The sequence below is a fragment of the Aethalodelphis obliquidens genome, unplaced genomic scaffold (genome assembly GCF_003676395.1).
Source record: "Aethalodelphis obliquidens isolate GAN/ISIS:26980383/991018 unplaced genomic scaffold, ASM367639v1 scaffold42, whole genome shotgun sequence".
NCBI lineage: Eukaryota > Metazoa > Chordata > Mammalia > Artiodactyla > Delphinidae > Aethalodelphis > Aethalodelphis obliquidens.
The window spans coordinates 5,014,721-5,032,581 of record NW_020837986.1 but is presented as its reverse complement, the minus strand read 5'-3'; the positions used below and the strand labels follow the sequence as shown (position 1 = coordinate 5,032,581).

The 17,861-nt window shown below is 41.6% G+C and overlaps 1 long non-coding RNA gene across 2 annotated transcripts in view; it reads right to left on the bottom strand.

The window, feature by feature from the left end:
* Positions 1–3,863: 3,863 nt before the first annotated feature.
* LOC113605180 (uncharacterized) overlaps positions 3,864–17,861 on the bottom strand; it is a 58,248-nt gene continuing 44,250 nt past the window's right edge. The window contains exons 3-4 of one of the 2 annotated variants that reach the window (XR_003427063.1): positions 5,671–5,781; positions 3,864–4,041 (exon numbers count right to left, since the gene is read on the bottom strand). This is a non-coding gene — a long non-coding RNA (uncharacterized LOC113605180). Of the gene's footprint in view, positions 4,042–5,656; positions 5,782–17,861 lie in introns of both variants that reach the window. The other variant, XR_003427062.1, reaches the window with a different exon arrangement.

The window sequence follows — 17,861 nt, the reverse complement described above, 5'->3', positions numbered from 1 at the left end:
CATATGGCAGTGATTCAACTAATTGTTTAATATTCTTTAATTCGTTCGTTAGTAGCTAATTTTTGAATGCCCACTAAATGCCAGGCATTGATCTAAGACAGGAGATACAGCGGTCAGTAAGACAAAGACCTTGCTGTCGTGGAATGGACCTGCTAAGGAGAAAGAAAGACAATAAACAAATACAGGGGGAGAGCTAGTGATAAATGTTATAAAGAAAATAGATGCAGGCAGAAAGGAATGGGGAGTTGGGCCTGTCTGGCTGAATACTCTGTATGGCATCCATTACTGCCCCCCTCCCAGATGTGGCAGTCACCTCACCACCTTACCCCCTGCTTGCCTCCATCACAGGTGTTTCCTTAACACCCACAAAAAATAAAATGGTTGGCTTCTGACTGTGGAGGCTCATTTTACCTTAATTAAAGTAGGAATGATCTGAGTCCTGATGATTCCAAGAGCTGTTTGTCTGATACTTTTAAGATGAACATGGTTTGACTTTGTCAGAGGTAGCTGTAATGATTTAGCAGAGCCTTACTGCACCCCCAGAGAGAGGATATTTTTAGTGTCTTTGAAACCCCAGCATTCCTATGATTTTCATCCCATGGCCCTAACTCTCTTCCGAGGACCACTTCTTCCCTTCTCGGCAGACACCAGAGATTTCTCCAGTTTGAAAAATACAAAGATAGCAGCCCCCGCCCCCTGCCACCTGTCTACTTCACCTGTGCACATTTCTTTCATTTGACTCAAGACTGGCCAAGATATATCACGGTCCTTCCCTCCTCCCTCCTCTTTCTTCCTTCCTTACACAAATATTTATTAAGCACCACCTATGTTCCAGGTATTGTTCTAGATATTAAACAAGGCAGACGACATCTCTGACCTCAGGGAGCTTATAGTCTAGCTGAGGACAAGGCAGAGTTTGACACATGGATCCTGAAGAACTCCAGTCCTGCCGAGCTGCTGGTGAGTGAGTATGCAGAGAGCTGCTTGTCCCCGCTGACTCTCCCAATGCAGAGCGGACTTGCTCTCCTGAACCAGCGGCTGCAGGGGCTGAAGCAGGACCAGACAGATGGTAGCTACAGCCTCTTCAGTCTGACACCAGGATCAAGGGTCTAAAACTGCTCATGGGACTTGGGTTTGTGAACATTAGCTTCTGGAAAGGGGCTGGGAGCAGAGTTATATCAGAGGCAGACTTGGTGAGTCCAACATGGGAGTCGAGTGGCCCTCCGTTCACACAATCAAATCCTGTGCCCACAAAAGATGACATAGCACAAATGAGGTGGGGGAGGAATGGGACTCCAGGCAGAGGGAGGAGAGTGTGCATGCCAAAGCATAAAAGCAAGGACACTGTTGTGAGGTGTGGGAGGGGGAGAGGGGAGGGAGGTAGATTTGTCAGTAATTCCCGTTCTTAAACTTGAGAAAAGTCAGTAGCACATAAGAAATTAAACACACACAAAGACACAAATGTTATATCACTAAACAAGAAATCAATAGGAATGCATGATTGATTCACAAATGAATGGTACAGGTACAAGCAAAGGAAAGATTTGGTAGCTATACTCAGGAGAGGTAGCAGGCTTGACCTTCAAAGAGTCAAGTCTGTAGAATCGACCAAGGTTAGTGGAATCTGACCCTTAAAACACTTCCGCGGTATCCAGGGGCTAGAGGGGAAACACAAACAGCTAAGTGTCTTTTAGCTGTAACCATCCATGGGGACGTATTAGCCTGGGTTCTCCACAATGCAGAGGCTGATTCTGTAGGGCAGGAGTGAGAGGCAAAAGGAGTAAGGTAGGGGACTTTCTCCTTCTGCCAGTCCAGTGGGTAAGACTCTGTGCTCCCAATGCAGGAACCTGGGTTTGATCCCTGGTCAGGGAACTAGATCCCACATGCTGCAACTAAAAAGAGCCCCATGCCACAACAAAGATCTCATACATGGCAACGAAGATCCCACGTGCCACAACTAAGACCTGGCGCAGCCAAATAAATAAATAGTTCTTTTTTTAAAAGGAGTAAAGTAGGGAAGAGGGAAGAGCTATTACCAGGATGATTATTCATGTGGCCTCCACTAAGTGTGGCTGATTGCTCCCACTCAAGGGATTATCCTCTGAGAAGCTACATAAAATGAGTCTCAGTACAGCCTGTGGGAGAGGGAAGGGAAGGAAATTTATCCACCAGCTCATCTTGACTGAATTCTTATTCATTCCAGTTTTTCACACATAGGTGCCAAGTGGGGTTCTGTGGTGTCCCAAACTTCAGTGTTAAGGAGTGTGCAGCAGGGCCATAGGGCAAAGGATTATCAGGATGCAGCTTTGTGGAACTGGAGCCCATGCAGAGCTGGATGCCACAGCAGCGGCTGGGACAGAGATGGCTGACACTAAGAGGCCCTGAAGTTCTGACGTGGGGGTGACATCGGTGATGCATGACTTTCTGTACCACATAGTACATCCATGTTTACAAAGGGCCCCAGAAGAACAATCCTTAGGTGCTCTGAAGGGGAGACATGAGAGGGCTGCCAACAGTTCTGGAACTTTGTGACAGTAAGTCTAAAAACACAAGTTGCATCCTGCCTGACCATGTTCTCTCTTGCCTTCCTGCCTCTGTTCACTTGTCTGTTTCCTCCATTTGACTGTGAGCTTCTATATTGTTCTTGTTTATATATCTCTGGCAGAGGAAAGGCTACTTTCCCCCTCCTATTTCATTTTCCTCCTAGGCTCATAGCAAAACTACATTTCTCAGTAATCAGATAGGTCCTTGTGACCGAACTCTAACGGAATCTGGACAGAAGTGACACAAATATATCCCATGTCTAAGCATCCCCTAAAACTTCCTATGTGATCCTCCAAACTCTTCTCCTATCCTCATCTGCTGGCCAGATGCAAAACTATCCAGTGGAGGAATCAAGAGGCCCCAGAAAATGGCAATGGCATGAGTCTGCGTCACCAACTGACCGCATGGAGCAGAACCCGTGTGCTTCCCTGCACTGGACTGTGCTATGAGGGAGAAATAAACTGTCAAAATGTCAAGTCACTGAAATGTGAAGGTTGTTTGTTACGGCCATTAGTACACTCTGACTAATGCAGTTCTTATCTACATTCATTTGATTCTTTGTCCCTCCAGGGCAAGGACTATTTATTTGGCTTTTTAACTCAAGTACTAGTACAATGTCTGGCTACATAGTAGGAATTGCTCAAAGTATGAATGGATATGAATGAGCTGATACCTGAGCCTGGTCTAAAGCATCAAAGGCAGAATGACAGGTAAGGTGGCAGGTGGAAAGTGTTCCACTCAGGAGACACAGCATGTGCTGCAGAGGCAGAGAGACTGGGGTGAACATATGCAATTCTCAGCAGTACAAATAGTTCATGATTTGAGAGTAAGATGGCTAGGGTGAGGCTAGAGAGAAGACAGGGGCCAGATTACAAAAGGTTTTATTCATTACATGAAGGAGTCTGAACTTTTTCCTACAAGAATCATTCAAACAGGGATGTGATACCATCAAGTTTATGTTTTAGAAAGATCTCTCTAGCAGCCTAGAAGAAGGATGGATTAGAAAGGAAGAGGCCAAGATGTAGATTTCTTTAAAGTAACATTCCCCTTTGCTCTAAATCATTCTTCTCATGAGATGCTCCACTAAAGAGTTTGGGGGTCAGGTTGGTTTGGACATTGTGCATACTTGAGCCCCTCTTGGAAGCTCCCATTGTTCATTAAAAACTCTGAGAAGTCCTGCATTAACGAAATCTGTTAAACTTTAACATAATATTTCTCAAAATTATTTGGCCCTTTTCATTTAATACCTATTTAAAGTAGTATTAGGATTAGATTTGCCTATATATCACACACACACAAAAGGGCAAAGGGCATTAGTAACACTGAAGTTTATTTTTGTCTTGCATAAAAGAAATCTGGGAAGCAGGCAGTGCAAGGGAGGCATGGAGCTCTGTGGTACTGTCAGTAACCCAGGCTTCAGTATTTTTGCTCCACCATCATTGACTTTCATTCCCAAGGTCACTTCATGGTCCAAAGTGGCTGCTGGAACACCAGTCCCTATTTTTTTGGATGGAAAAAAGGAAAGACAGGAAAAAGTGGAGTTGAGTCATGTCCCTTAAACAGCCTTCCTGGAAATACTACACATCACTTCTGCTTACATCTCATTGGCCAGAACTCGGTCACATGGCCACACCAAGCTGCAGAGGAGGCTGGGAAATATGGTTTTAAAAAAATTTTGCTTGGTTATGTGTCAAGTTAAAAATTGAGGTTCTTGGGACTTCCCTGGTGGTCCAGTGGTTAAGACTCTGCGCTCCCAATGCAGACTGCCCAGGTTTGATCCCTGGTCAGGGAACTAGATCCCGCCTGCTGCAACTAAGATCCGGCACAGCCAAAGAAATAAATAAATATTTTTAAAAATTGATGTTCTTAAGTTTCCATCAACAGATGAATGGATAAAGAAGATGAGATATATATATATATATATATATATATATATATATGATGGAATATTACTCAGTCATAAAAAAGAATGAAACATTGTCATTTGTAACAACATGGATGGACCTAGAGATTATCATGCTAAGTGAAGTCAGTCAGACAAAGACAATTATATATTACTTATATGTGTAATCGAAAAAATAATACAAATGAACTTATTTACAAAATAGAAACAGATTCACAGACATAGAAAACAAACTTATGGTTACCAAAGGGGGAAGCAGGGGAAGGGATAAATTAGGAGTACGGGACTAACAGATACACACTACTATCTATAAAATAGATAAACAGCAAGGACCTACTGTATAGCACAGGGAACTATATTCAACATCTTGTAATAACCTATAATGGAAAAGAATCTGAAAAAGTATATATATATATATATATATATATATATATCTATATCTATATATATATCTGAATCACTTTGCTGTGCTCCTGAAACTAGCACAATATTGTAAATCAACTATAATTCAATTTAAAAAATTGAGATTCTGTCACTAAAGAGTTGAGAGACTCACTTAGCAGTCTCTGGCACAATGTCCCACAGAAATAGTATTCCCAGAACATAAGATGGGATAAAATGACTAAGTAAGGAGACTGATTTTTTAAACATTTTTAACAGCTTTATTGAAGATAATTTGCATACCGTACCCCACACCTACTGCAAGTGTACAGTTTAATGATTTTTAGTAAATTTATACAGTGGTGCGACCTTTACCACAATCCAGTTTTAGAAAATTTCCACCTCCCCCAGGAGCTCCCTTCTTCCTGTCTGCAGTCACTCTCCACTCCCACTCCCAGGCCCAGGCAACCATTGATCTGCTTTCTTCTCTATAGTTTTGCCTTTTCTAGAAATTTCATCCTTACAGAACAGTGCAATATGCAGTCATTTGTGTCTGGCTTATTTCACTTAATGCAACATCTTTGTGGTTCATCCACGTTGTAGAATATATTATCTGTTTATTCCTTTTTATCACTGCAGAGTCCACCATTGTATGGATAATGCCGTCTTTTTACAATACTTATCCACTCGCCAACTAATGGACATTTGGATTGTTTCCACTTTGGGGCTATTATGAATAACGGTGCTATGAACATTTACATGCCAGTCTTTGTGTGGACATATGTTTTCATTTATCTTGGGTGGATACCTAAGGAGATTGATGCTTACAATCGAACACATACGTTGAAAGGGCATTCACTGATTACCTGCAACTGGCAAGCACTGTACTGGGTGCTGGGGATACAACGGTGAATAAAATGCAGCACAAACTCAGCCTTCCTGGAGCTTGCAATCTGTGAAGAAGACAGACGTTTGGTCAAATAATCGTGCAAACAAATGTAAAACATAACAGTAGTGGTAAGTGCCATAAAGGAAGGTCACTTGGTGCCATGAGAGCCTGTGCTGGAAGGATCTGCCTTGATCAAGGAGGTCTAGGAAAGCTGCCCATTAGCTGAGATCTGAAGTATACCAGGATGATCACCCCAATGAATTTTGTCCTTCAAAGTAGTATCTTATGAGGCCATACACTTATTTCCAATAATGCTGCCCTTGCAAACAATTCTGAGCCAATTTATAAGCATGTTGGTCCCAGACCTCTTTGTCCTCAGATAAAGTCCTCGTGTTTTAACCTCTCAGAATGTTTTGTTTTCTGATTAGACCGTGACGAATCCAACAAACCACATAAGAAAATCAACTGCATCCCTTTAGAGTCACTCTCACCAATTGCCAAAAATGGAATTCCCTGCTATATCATGGACCTTATCCTCCAAGAGCTGGTGGAGAGGGGTTCATGGCAGTTTGCAAAAATAAACGCACAGAGGGACTTCCCTGGTGGTCCAGTGGCTAAGACGCCGTGTTCCCAATGCAGGGGGCCTGGGTTCGATCCCTGCTCAGGGAACTAGATCCCACATGCCGCAACTAAAAGATCATGCACGTGGCAGTGAAGATCCCAGGTGCCGCAACTAAGACCCGGTGCAGCCAAATAAATAAATGTATAAATATTTTTAAAAATAAAAATAAAAAATGAACTCACAGATATCATCTGTAACAGGAGGAGAGTGGGCAGTATCAGCTCTATTCTCCCTTACAGCTCGAAATCATGTGCCTGTGAATTTGCCACTGAGAAAATGCCAGTGACCCATGGTGTGTGGAGGTAACTCCCAAAAAAGAAATAAAAAAAATATGTATAGCCAGTGGCACTGCCCTGGCCTGCCAAAAGCACTTTCCCCAAGACAAAACTGGATAAGAATAGTTAAGCCCACAGGCTTTGGAGACAAAGAGATCTGGTTTCAATTCCAGCTCTACCGCTGGTGACCTTAGGAAAGTCACTTAACTTAGAGTTTTTTGATTTCGATAATAGGGTTGTTGTGTGGATTAAATTATTTGCACAAATTTAGCACATGGTAACTGCTGAACAAATTGTTAATTACATCCTTTCCTCTGGCCCCTATTTTCCCAAGTTCTGTGTAGATCTTCCCCCTTCTGTTGACTGGCTTTTTTTTTGCGGTACGCGGGCCTCTCACTGTTGTGGCCTCTCCCGTCGCGGAGCACAGGCTCTGGATGCGCAGGCCCAGCAGCCACGGCCCACGGGCCCAGCCTCTCCGCGGCATGTGGGATCTTCCCGGACTGGGGCACGAACCCGTGTCCCCTGCATCGGCAGGCGGACTCTCAACCACTGCGCCACCAGGGAAGCCCCTGGCTTTTTTTGGAAACATATTAATTCCATTGATTCGACCCAAGTCCATCTCTGTCCTTCTTGCCTTTGGCCTGAGGGACCTTCTGTCTTTTCAAGTGCCTTCTGCTGATATATGACCTCCATCCCTTGTGTATTAATTGGGCTGATTTAACTCTTAAAGTGCTGTAGAGCTCTCTCACCCATGTACGGCACAACTACTATTTTGATTTTCTAAAATCTGAGTTTATATGTATAAATGACTGTGCTCACTTTCGGTAACGATGATTTATAGAAAGTCACACCTCAAATGTTCTTGGACAGGATTTTTTGAAAACACTGGTCACCCTACCCTGAAATAACTCCATAAATCCTTCATTCTCTCTCAGAAGTGTACTTTCCTGCAGCCACAGACCATTTTAGACATAAAAACTTGCTTAAGCTGAAGCTTTTTACCAAGCCTCAAGTTGCTGTGGAATTCTTTTCCTTATGTACACAATTCTGCCATCAACATTACTGACCAATTTAGAGACATGACTATCTGCAAATTGACTATTAAAAAAAAAAAAGCAATGCTGTTTTCACTGTAGGAATAAAGCACTACAGTTTCTTTTTAATTAATTAATTAGTTTCCATGTTTTTGCCAGGGAAAAGTGTGGTAGCCATCCTCCAAGATGGCCCTCAATGGTCTCCACATGCTGAGATTCAAACTCTTATACTGTCCCCACCTATATGGGGTAAGACCAACTAGGAAGGGCTTGCAGTGTAAAACCTATTTGCCATCTCCAGACATTAACTTTGACAGTGACCACAATGATGTAGCCATTTCACCTGTAAAATGGGGATAATGCCGTCTAGGCAACTTATTAGGGTGCCGTCAGGGTCACATGAGATGCATTTGGCATAAACCCAAGAATTATTATTGAGGATTTCAGGTGTAGTATTTTATACATGAGACATCAGAGTATAAACCCATTCTGTATAATTTGCATGTGTCTTAGTGATGACCAGAGGCCATATTCATAATCCAGTGTCCTCACATGGTTGAAATGTCAGTGCCTCCAAAATCTTTTGACGCAGGGCTGTAGAATCTTCCAACTGCTAAGATGTGACATCTTCCCAGACCAGACTACTGATCGGTCATAGAGAATTGCCAGGGCACTGTCCCTCTTCATGCATTTCTGAAATATTCTTTTGGATAACAGCACACTTTTCATTAAATTTTTCTTGAATGGTTTTGAAGGAGTGTAAACAACGCCCTCAAAGGACTGGCCAGTGTTGAGCTCCATGAAGTACCAGCACTTCTGCCTTCTGCTTACCCAACAAGTGAATGGCATTTGCAGGAGAAGAGCTGGGCTACCAAGACTTGCTCAGACAATTTCATTCCAATTTAAACATGTGCCCGTGATGGATTCTTGACCTTAAAACTACACAGGAATCTAGCAGTCATTTAGCCATGGTTCTCAGTGTTAGGTCTTGACATGGCCAGTTATGAAGTATATGGTAATTTGTCACTGATCCTATACAAAGGAGCACAGTCTAAATGATTTACCTTTTAAAAAAATAAATAAATGGGAGCAGATATTCTTATAATAATGTAACTCCTGTTCATTTGTATTCTGATGTGCTCTCCTGAGCAACAGAGCAGGGGGTGGCATTTAGCTGAGCACTGGCAATGTCACATAGCCCATGGTGTACCTTGCCTATGGCTCAGCCTGTGGTGAGAGACCATTACCAGTTCTGACAACTATAAATCATGATGGTGTTGGTGAGGGAGTGGTGATTTTATAGTTATTACCACTATTAATGCTTTTGCTTCAGTAGTAGATGCTTTCTCAACTTATTACTAGTATTTGTTGGGCAAAAGTCTGGGAGAAGAACAAAACTTGTTAAAAATAAAGTTAGCCATATTTTATTAGTTTTTCCTTATATAATGGCAATTTTTGAGATTTTTTGTAATTTTCAAAATGGTTTTTATGACCATCACACCATAAATATTTTCACTACTATTTGTCTTAATTCCCTGGGGGAAAAAAATCAACCTAGATGGTGAGAAGTATAGTTTTCATCCAAACCTCCTCACTGGAAATGGAAATAAAAACAAAAATAAACAATGGGACTTAATGAAACTTAAAAGTTTTTGCACAGCAAAGGAAAACATAAAGGAGACGAAAAGACAACCCTCAGAATGGGAGAAAATATTTTCAAATGAAGCAACTGACAAAGGATTAGTCTCCAAAATTTACAAGCAGCTCATGCAGCTCAATATCAAAAAAAAACAAACAACCCAATCCAAAAACGGGCAGAAGACCTAAATAGACATTTCTCCAAAGAAGATATACAGATTGCCAACAAACACATGAAAGGATGCTCAACATCACTAATCATTAGAGAAATGCAAATCAAAACTATAATGAAGTATCACCTCACACCAGTCAGAATTGCCATCATCAAAAAATCTAGAAACAACAAATGCTGGAGAGGGTGTGGAGAAAAGGGAACCCTCTTGCACTGTTGGTGGGAATGTAAATTGATACAGCCACTATGCAGAACAGTATGGAGGTTCCTTAAAAAATGAAAAATAGAACTACCATATGACCCAGCAATCCCACTACTGGGCATATACCCTGAGAAAACCATAATTCAAAAAGAGTCATGTACCAAAATGTTCATTGCAGCTCTATTTACAAAGGCCAGGACACGGAAGAAACTTAAGTGTCCATCAACAGATGAATGGATAAAGAAGAAGATGTGGCACATATATACGATGGAATATTACTCAGCCATAAAAAGAAACAAAATTGAGTTATTTGTAGTGAGATGGATGGACCTAGAGTCTGTCATACAGAGTGAAGTAAGTCAGAAAGAGAAAAACAAATACCGTATGTTAACACATATATATGGAATCTAAAAAAAAAAAGGTTCTGAAGAACCTAGGGGTAGGACAGGAATAAAGACACAGACGTAGAGAATGGACTTGAGGAAACGGGGAGGGGGAAAGGTAAGCTGGGACAAAGTGAGAGAGTGGCATGGACATATATACACTACCAAATGTAAAATAGGTAGCTAGTGGGAAGCAGCCGCATAGCACAGGGAGATCAGCTCAGTGCTTTGTGACCCCCTAGAGGGGTGGGATAGGGAGGATGGGAGGGAGACGCAAGAGAGAGGAGATATGGGGATATATGTATATGTATAGCTGATTCACTTTGTTATAAAGCAGAAACTAACACACCACTGTAAAGCAATTATACTCCAATAAAGATGTTAAAAAAAAACAACAAAAAACACAAACCTCCTCATTGGGGTCACAGGGGGTATAGCAGAGAAAACATTGAGACACAGCTCTGATCCAATATCTCCCCTGCACAAATACTCACATATTGCAAGTTTGCTTATTCTCCTTACTCCTGGGCATTAACAAGGGCAAGGACAAATCAGGGTCACCACAGGCAGAGCTCTGTAAACGAAGTAAAATTCCTGGAAGACCCATTGACATCAAGCAAGTACAAAGTACCACAGGCAAAATGGAGTCAGGATTAGGAGCCAGGAGCTCCAAGTCATTTGGAGTTAGGATCAAAAAAATAGGTGGTTGAAAACAAATGGCAAAGATCCAGGTAGGATGATCTGTTTTGGTAAGTAGGTCTAAATGGTGATCTGTGTGTGTGTGTGTGTGTGTGTGTGTGTGTGTGTGTAGTCTTGGAAGGTATTGTTTAGTTAATTAAAAGAGACAAGGTAGATAAGGGTAGCTCATGAATGATTAGATGGACGGTTGGATAGTTAAAATGATGCATGGAAAATAATGAAATATCTGTGAAGCACAGGAAAGCAAAGCACAATAAAGTGAAGAAAAAATGATGCATAAATGATTGGTGGAGGAATGGATGATCGAATGGATAAATGGGAATAATGAAATTAGGATGGATGGCTAATATGACAGATGAATGGGTGGTGGGCAAGTGAATGATTAGTTGGATGAATGGATAAATAAGTGGACAATGGATGGATGAATAGATAGATAGATAGATACATACATACATACATACGTACATGGGTACATAGGTACTAGATGAGTGAATGGATGACCAAACTGATGGATTGGTGGATGAACACAAAGACGGACTAATGAACAGATGGATGAATGAATGCATAAATGGACAGATGGTGTGGTAGAATAATGGCTCTCAAAGATGTCTTAATCCCTGAAATTTGTGAATATTTTAGTTTACATGGCAAAGGGGAATTAAGCTTACTAATCAACTGACCTTGAGATGGGGAGATAATCCTGGATTATCTGGGTTGGCCCAACGTAATCACAAGTACCCTTATAAGAGGAAGGCAGAAGGGACAGATTTAGAGATTTAAAGATGGTAGGCTGCTGGTTTTAAAGTTCAAGGAAGGAGACATGAGATCAGGAATGCAGGTGGGCTCTAGAAGCTGGAAAAGGCAAGGAAACAGATTCTCCCCTAGGACCTCCAGAAGTACTGCTGCTCTACCCACATTTTAATTTTAACCCCTTAAGACCCATTTTGGACTGCTGAACTCTAGAACTGTAAGATAATAAATCTGTGTTGTTTTAAGACACTAAGTATGTGGTAATTTGTCACAGAAGCAATAGAAATGGATGAATGTATCAATGAGTCAATAAGTGGATGGAAAATGGATGAATACTTGGATGATTAAATGGATGAATGATAAATGGATGAATACACTGATAGTTGGGAGGACGAATGGATGGATGGAGGGATGGGTGAATGCATACATGAATAAATTGTTGGTTGGTTGGAGGGGTGGGTAAAAGAAAACTTGTTTCTCCATTCATAACACTTCTGACACCAAATGTGTGGGGTTTTCCCTCGCATTAATCAATTCTGATACTAACTACCTGGAGTTAGCACAGACGCCCACAGGTTAAGGGCTCATCCCCACAAGACTGCTCCCCCAACTTTGAATGCCAGTCACAAGTAGAGTGTTCCCAGGTTACTCACACTTCTATCCAACTTGGCTACAAATCAGGGCTGCCCATGACTCTCTCCTCAGGTTTGATAATTGGCTATAATGGATCACAGAACTCAGGGAAATGCTTTAGTTATGTTTACCAGTTTATTATAAAGAATATTGTAAAGGATACAAATGAACAGGCAGATGAAGAGGTATATAGGGCAAGGTCTGGAAGGGTCCTAAGCACAGGATTTTCTGTCCAGGTGGCATTTGGTGTGTTCTACCCTCCCACTATCTGGATACATTCACCAACCTGGAACATCTCTGAACCCCATACCTGGAATTTTTATGGAAATTTCATCACTGTAGGTGTGATTAACTCAATCTCCAGTCCCTCCCCCCTCCCCAGAGGATGAAGGGGTGGGGCTGAAAGTTCAAAACTTCTAATCATGGCTTGATCTTTCTGGTGACCAGCCCCATTCTGAAGCTATACAGGAGCCCACCAAGAGTTGCCTTATGAGAACAAAACATTTTTCTATCCCCCCAGGAAATTCCAAGGGATTTAGGAACTCTGTGTCAGGAACCAGGGGTAGAGACCAAACATATTTATTACGTCAGAGAGGGGTAAATGAATATATGGATACATCAATGGATAAATGAATTGATGGACACATGGATAAACGAATGGATGAATAGGTAGGTGAGTGGACAGATAATGGATACATAAACAAATGGTGAGATAGATGCATGTATAGATGCATCTATACATTGGTGTATAGATGCATGGATAGATGGATGGTTGTCTGGGGAAGGGGTAGATGACACATGGATTGATGATTGGTATGATGGATGATTAAATGGATATATGAATGGGTAATGAATGAATAGATAAATGAATAGACACTTGGTTGGAGACCTGATTGGATGGATAGGTACTTGCATGTATGTATGTATGTATGCATGAATAAATAAAAACCATCTTACGCTCAAAGACAAAAGCACTATCTTTGACCTGAAATGTGGACTTGTTGTGCATTAGGGAAGTTTCCAGTTAGGAAAGGAGAAATCCAGATGGACTGTAAAATGTGTACAAAGTCCTGAACTTGCACTAAGCCTCCATCCTCCAGAATGAACAATTTAAAACAAAAGACTTAGGGAGGGCAGGAGGGAGGGAGACGCAAGAAGGAAGAGATATGGGGATATATGTATATGTATAACTGATTCACTTTGTTATAAAGCAGAAACTAACACACCATTGTAAAGCAATTATACTCCAATAAAGATGTTAAAAAAAAAAGAAAGAGAAAAAAAATAAAACAAAAGACTTTTGCACTTGATGGTTTCTCCATTTGGAATGTAATATTCTTCCTTCAAATAATTAACTTCTACTCATTCCCTGCATCATAGCACAAGCATTGCTTTCTCAAGGATGCCTTATTTATTATGCTCTTACAGTATTGCAAAGCCTTCCTTTGGAGCACTTTTAAAATTTCAATTTTACATTTATTTGTATGATCATGTGATTAGTATCTGTCTCCTCCACTAAACTGTAGCTGCAAAGGGCAAGGATCAAAGTATTTGGGCATGCCATTTTATCCCCATCTCTTAAGTCGTGCCTGGCACATAGAAAAAAAAATGTGGGGTTTTTTGGTAAGTACTTTTTGAATGGATTGAAACCTTCCTGTGGCATTCCTACTCATATCATCAGAAAATATCTTGATGGGTTGCTGGAGCATTATTGATAACACGGTGGCTAAGTCTGGCTTTCCTGATGGAAGATTTTGACAAAGAATCTAACCCTCCGAAAGGGAGGAGCCAGGCACTGAGTTCAAGTCTTCTTCTGTGCTAGAGAGGACCAGGGCCCTTGTCTCTGCACCAGGCCAACCATGTCTTTACCTTAACTCAGGTCCTCCTCACTCAGCTGTCCTGGAAACAACAGCCTCTCCGACTTGCTGAGGCCCTCTAGCCATCTTCCATCCCGACCTCCATCAGCACCAGCTCCAGCCACCTGCCCCTGCCCTGCTCCAAGCCGGCAGATTCAGAGGCCACACCTCTTCCTAGTGACTAGTAGAACCTCTCTGGTCACTCTGATCATCCTTCTTTTCTGCATCTCCGGTTAGTTTCATTTTGATCTTTTCAGGTCTCTGCTAGGCTTCACTTTGAATTTTGTGATATTTTCTTCCTTCCTGTGTCCAGGGCACTGAGGGTCTAAGAGAACTGTACTCAAATCACCTCGCTGTATGAACTGGGCAATTTACTTAACCTTTCTGAGCCTGTTTCCTAATCCACGAAATGGATGCAATAAATCTATGTCCCAGGGTGGTTGCAGAGGTTAAACAAGATGATATAAATGAAGTATCTAGCACAGTGACTGGCAACGGTAAGTGATCATCAATTATTAATTTTCCTTCTTTTCCCAAGGTTTTTCTCTCTTGTTTCTTCCTGAGGCACAATGTACTCTCCTTTTCTATTTCCCAGTTTTCTGTCTACAGAACGTTTTCTAGCCTTCATAAAAATAGCACTTCATAAAACAAAATTGCAAAGTATTTTTATATTTTTCAAATAACTTAATTCAATTATAGACTGGTCAATTTTAGTTATTTGAGCATTACTAAAACCATCTGAAGCTGATAAATAAAGTTCTATATTCACATGCAGAAAATAAAGAGCTAAAGCAATACTTTGGAAAACGGTAAGGAAAAGACATATTCCTTGAGGCCTAAGATCTCATATGGAACATGTCAGCCTCTTGCTGCTTCTTCTGGCTCGGAGACAATGCACAAGGAACTCTTTATATTTTAAATTTCACTTCACACAGCAGCCATGAAGCTAGTGGAAGAATGGAAGCCCACATTTTCTGGGAAGAAGGATTTGGCAGGTGGTACCTGTGAGTTACCCACAAGGTGCCCACGTGCGTGATTTCGTGCTGGAGATCTGAAAATTCACAAGGAAATTAAGAAATTAGTGAGAAAGAGGTTATCAACTTATTTTTGGAATAGTGGAATAATTATGGTGAAGATCTCAAAGCTAAAGGAAGAATTCAAGACAGGGTCATAATTAACTATTACCAACATAAGCACAGAGGAAAACAGATGGTTCAGGGTTCAAATACTGACAGCACCACTTTCTGACTTAGTAACTTTGGTCAAGTTACTTACTCCATTTCTCTGGGCCCCATTTTCTTCATCTGTAAATTAGAAACTAATATTGTTGACATCATAGAAATGTTGTGGTTATTAACTAGTGCATTAAACAGTGCCAGGCACCTAAAAAGTGCTTATTTAGGGGGTAAGTGTGATTATTAATTATTATTAGTTATGGGGTTTCTGGCACATTCTCCTTCACCACCTATTATTGAGAAAGGTACTTGCATAGCACTGGAAATGTTGGGGATCATCTCCAAGAAAAGGTGGTAAGACTGACCTGTCTCAAAAAGGTCTGGATGAATCAACTCAACTCAGACCCTGATTCTCAGACTTACAGCTCAGAAACCTGATTTTGCCAGTACTGAGAACAGCTCCATCTCTAGGGCAGACTGATTCTCAGACTTACAGCTCAGAAACCTGATTTTGCCAGTACTGAGAACAGCTCCATCTCTAGGGCAGACTCACAGTTACCAAACTCTTTAGACCTATAAACCAGATCATAGTCAATTAATTTTCAATGAGAAACACAGCTTTTGAGAGGACTAGCATACTCAGGTCTGTGTGATCAGAGCATTTTCTCCCTGGGCTCACACCTATGTGGGAAGCCAAGTCTTCATAAGAAAACTTCACCGTGGGCTTCCCTGGTGGCACAGTGGTTGAGAGTCTGCCTGTCGATGCAGGGGACACGGGTTTGTGCCCCGGTCCAGGAGGATCCCATATGCCGCGGAGCGGCTGGGCCCGTGAACAATGGCCGTTAAGCCTGCACGTCCGGAGCCTGTGCTCCGCAACAGGACAGGCCACAACAGTGAGAGGCCCACATACCGCAAAAAAAAAAAAAGAAGACTTCATCGTAAGAAACTTAGAGTCAGAGACTAGGAGTGAGACTAGGAAGATCTATATAAAGTAGTCTCAGTCCATGCTACCCCAAGCCAGCAGTCTCATGTTAGGAATAGCCTTTCCTCTGCTGCGTATTGTGAAACTTTATCCTCTTTGCCAAGCCAAAAAGGAAAACATTCACTGGTGATTTGGACTGCATAAAAAAATTCAAACTTCTGTACAACCAAAATACCAGAAATGAAGGCAAAAGACAAATGATAAACTGGAAAAATATTTGTAACACATATGGCCATCAAAAGGTTAAACTCTAATCTATATAAAGAGCTCTTATGAACCAATAAGAAAAGAGCAACACTCCATCACAAAAATTGGCAAAAGATACAAATAGGTAGTTCACAGAAAAAGAGTACTAATGCTTTATAAATTGTGAAAGGGATCATACTGTGCTTATGACTAAATGCTTTATAAACTTTGTCAAGCTGTTATTTTATTATTGCTATAACTTACCTTTTTTGTTAATGAAATATATATATCAATATATATGGCTGTATATTTGTATGTATCTGGTATTATATTTATATATGATTAATAGCCATTAAAATGTATTCTTCTACTAATTACTTCTATCTGTTGCCTATTTTTCTTTTGAGGTATTATTTCTCTTATTGATTTAAAAAGCTATGTATCCAGCTATTACCCTTTATACACATTGAATAAAGTCATGGGGGAGAAGCAGAAGAGAATCCCCTTTAACCAAATATCCACTGCTGTGTGCCAGATTCTTTCACATAAATTATCTCATTTATCCTCAAAACAATCCTAGGAAACAGGTGCTCTAATCTCCATTTCACAGCTGAGGACCCCGTGGCTCAGAGACTGGGTACTTGCTCAAGGACACACAGCTAGCAAGGACGATCTGAACTCTGAAGTAAAAGCTGTGCTCTTCTCTCTCAGTCATGCAAGTGCCCTCCCAGAAGGCTCCCAGCTCTCCTGACCGTCACGTAATCTCTACCCTGCTATAACATCTGGGAACCCAGATGCAGGGTCAGCCCCAGCTCATTCTTGAACCAACACCAACCGGGGAGAAGTAATGGGTAGTCTAACATTAATCATACTGTCCTTGTTCCAGCACCTTGTGAGTCTGGGGTTGAGTCCTGGACACCTGAGTACCCACTGAGTTGCAATTTCCCCTCCTCACCCCGAGGCCAGGCCAAGTCAGATGCCTACACTTAAAAGAAAAAAGGAACTCATACTAAAGAGGAGTAAGCTATCACTCATCTTCTCTCCTTAAGAGGAAGAGTTGTAATTTGATCAGGTCAGATGCAAGGGCAAGGGGGTCAGGACCACTAAAGTCATAACCAGGAGTACAGCCCTCTCTTCTGCCTCCCATCCACATCTGCTACATTTGCAGCCACATTTTCACACGCACCCAATGCATCAGTTCCATCTGATTACCTGCAGTGCCCCAAGCAGGCTTTGCCGTAACGTACCTCCATGCCAGTACACAGGCTTCTCTCTCCCACCTAGTAAATGCTTTTACATCCTTCAATTACCAACTCACCTCTACTGTGAAGGACCCTCAGTCCTTCCCCTCCACTATAAAGGACTCCCAGAGCCCCCCTCCATTAGGAAGGACCTCTAGACCCTCTTTCCGAAAAAGCAGAGGCAGAGCCTCATTTACGCTCCGCAGCCCCTGTGCTGACTTCTGCCACAGCCTTAACCGAGTTTTGCTGTGTCTGGGTTCGCCACCCAGCTCAAACAGGGATTTTCTCCAGGGCTT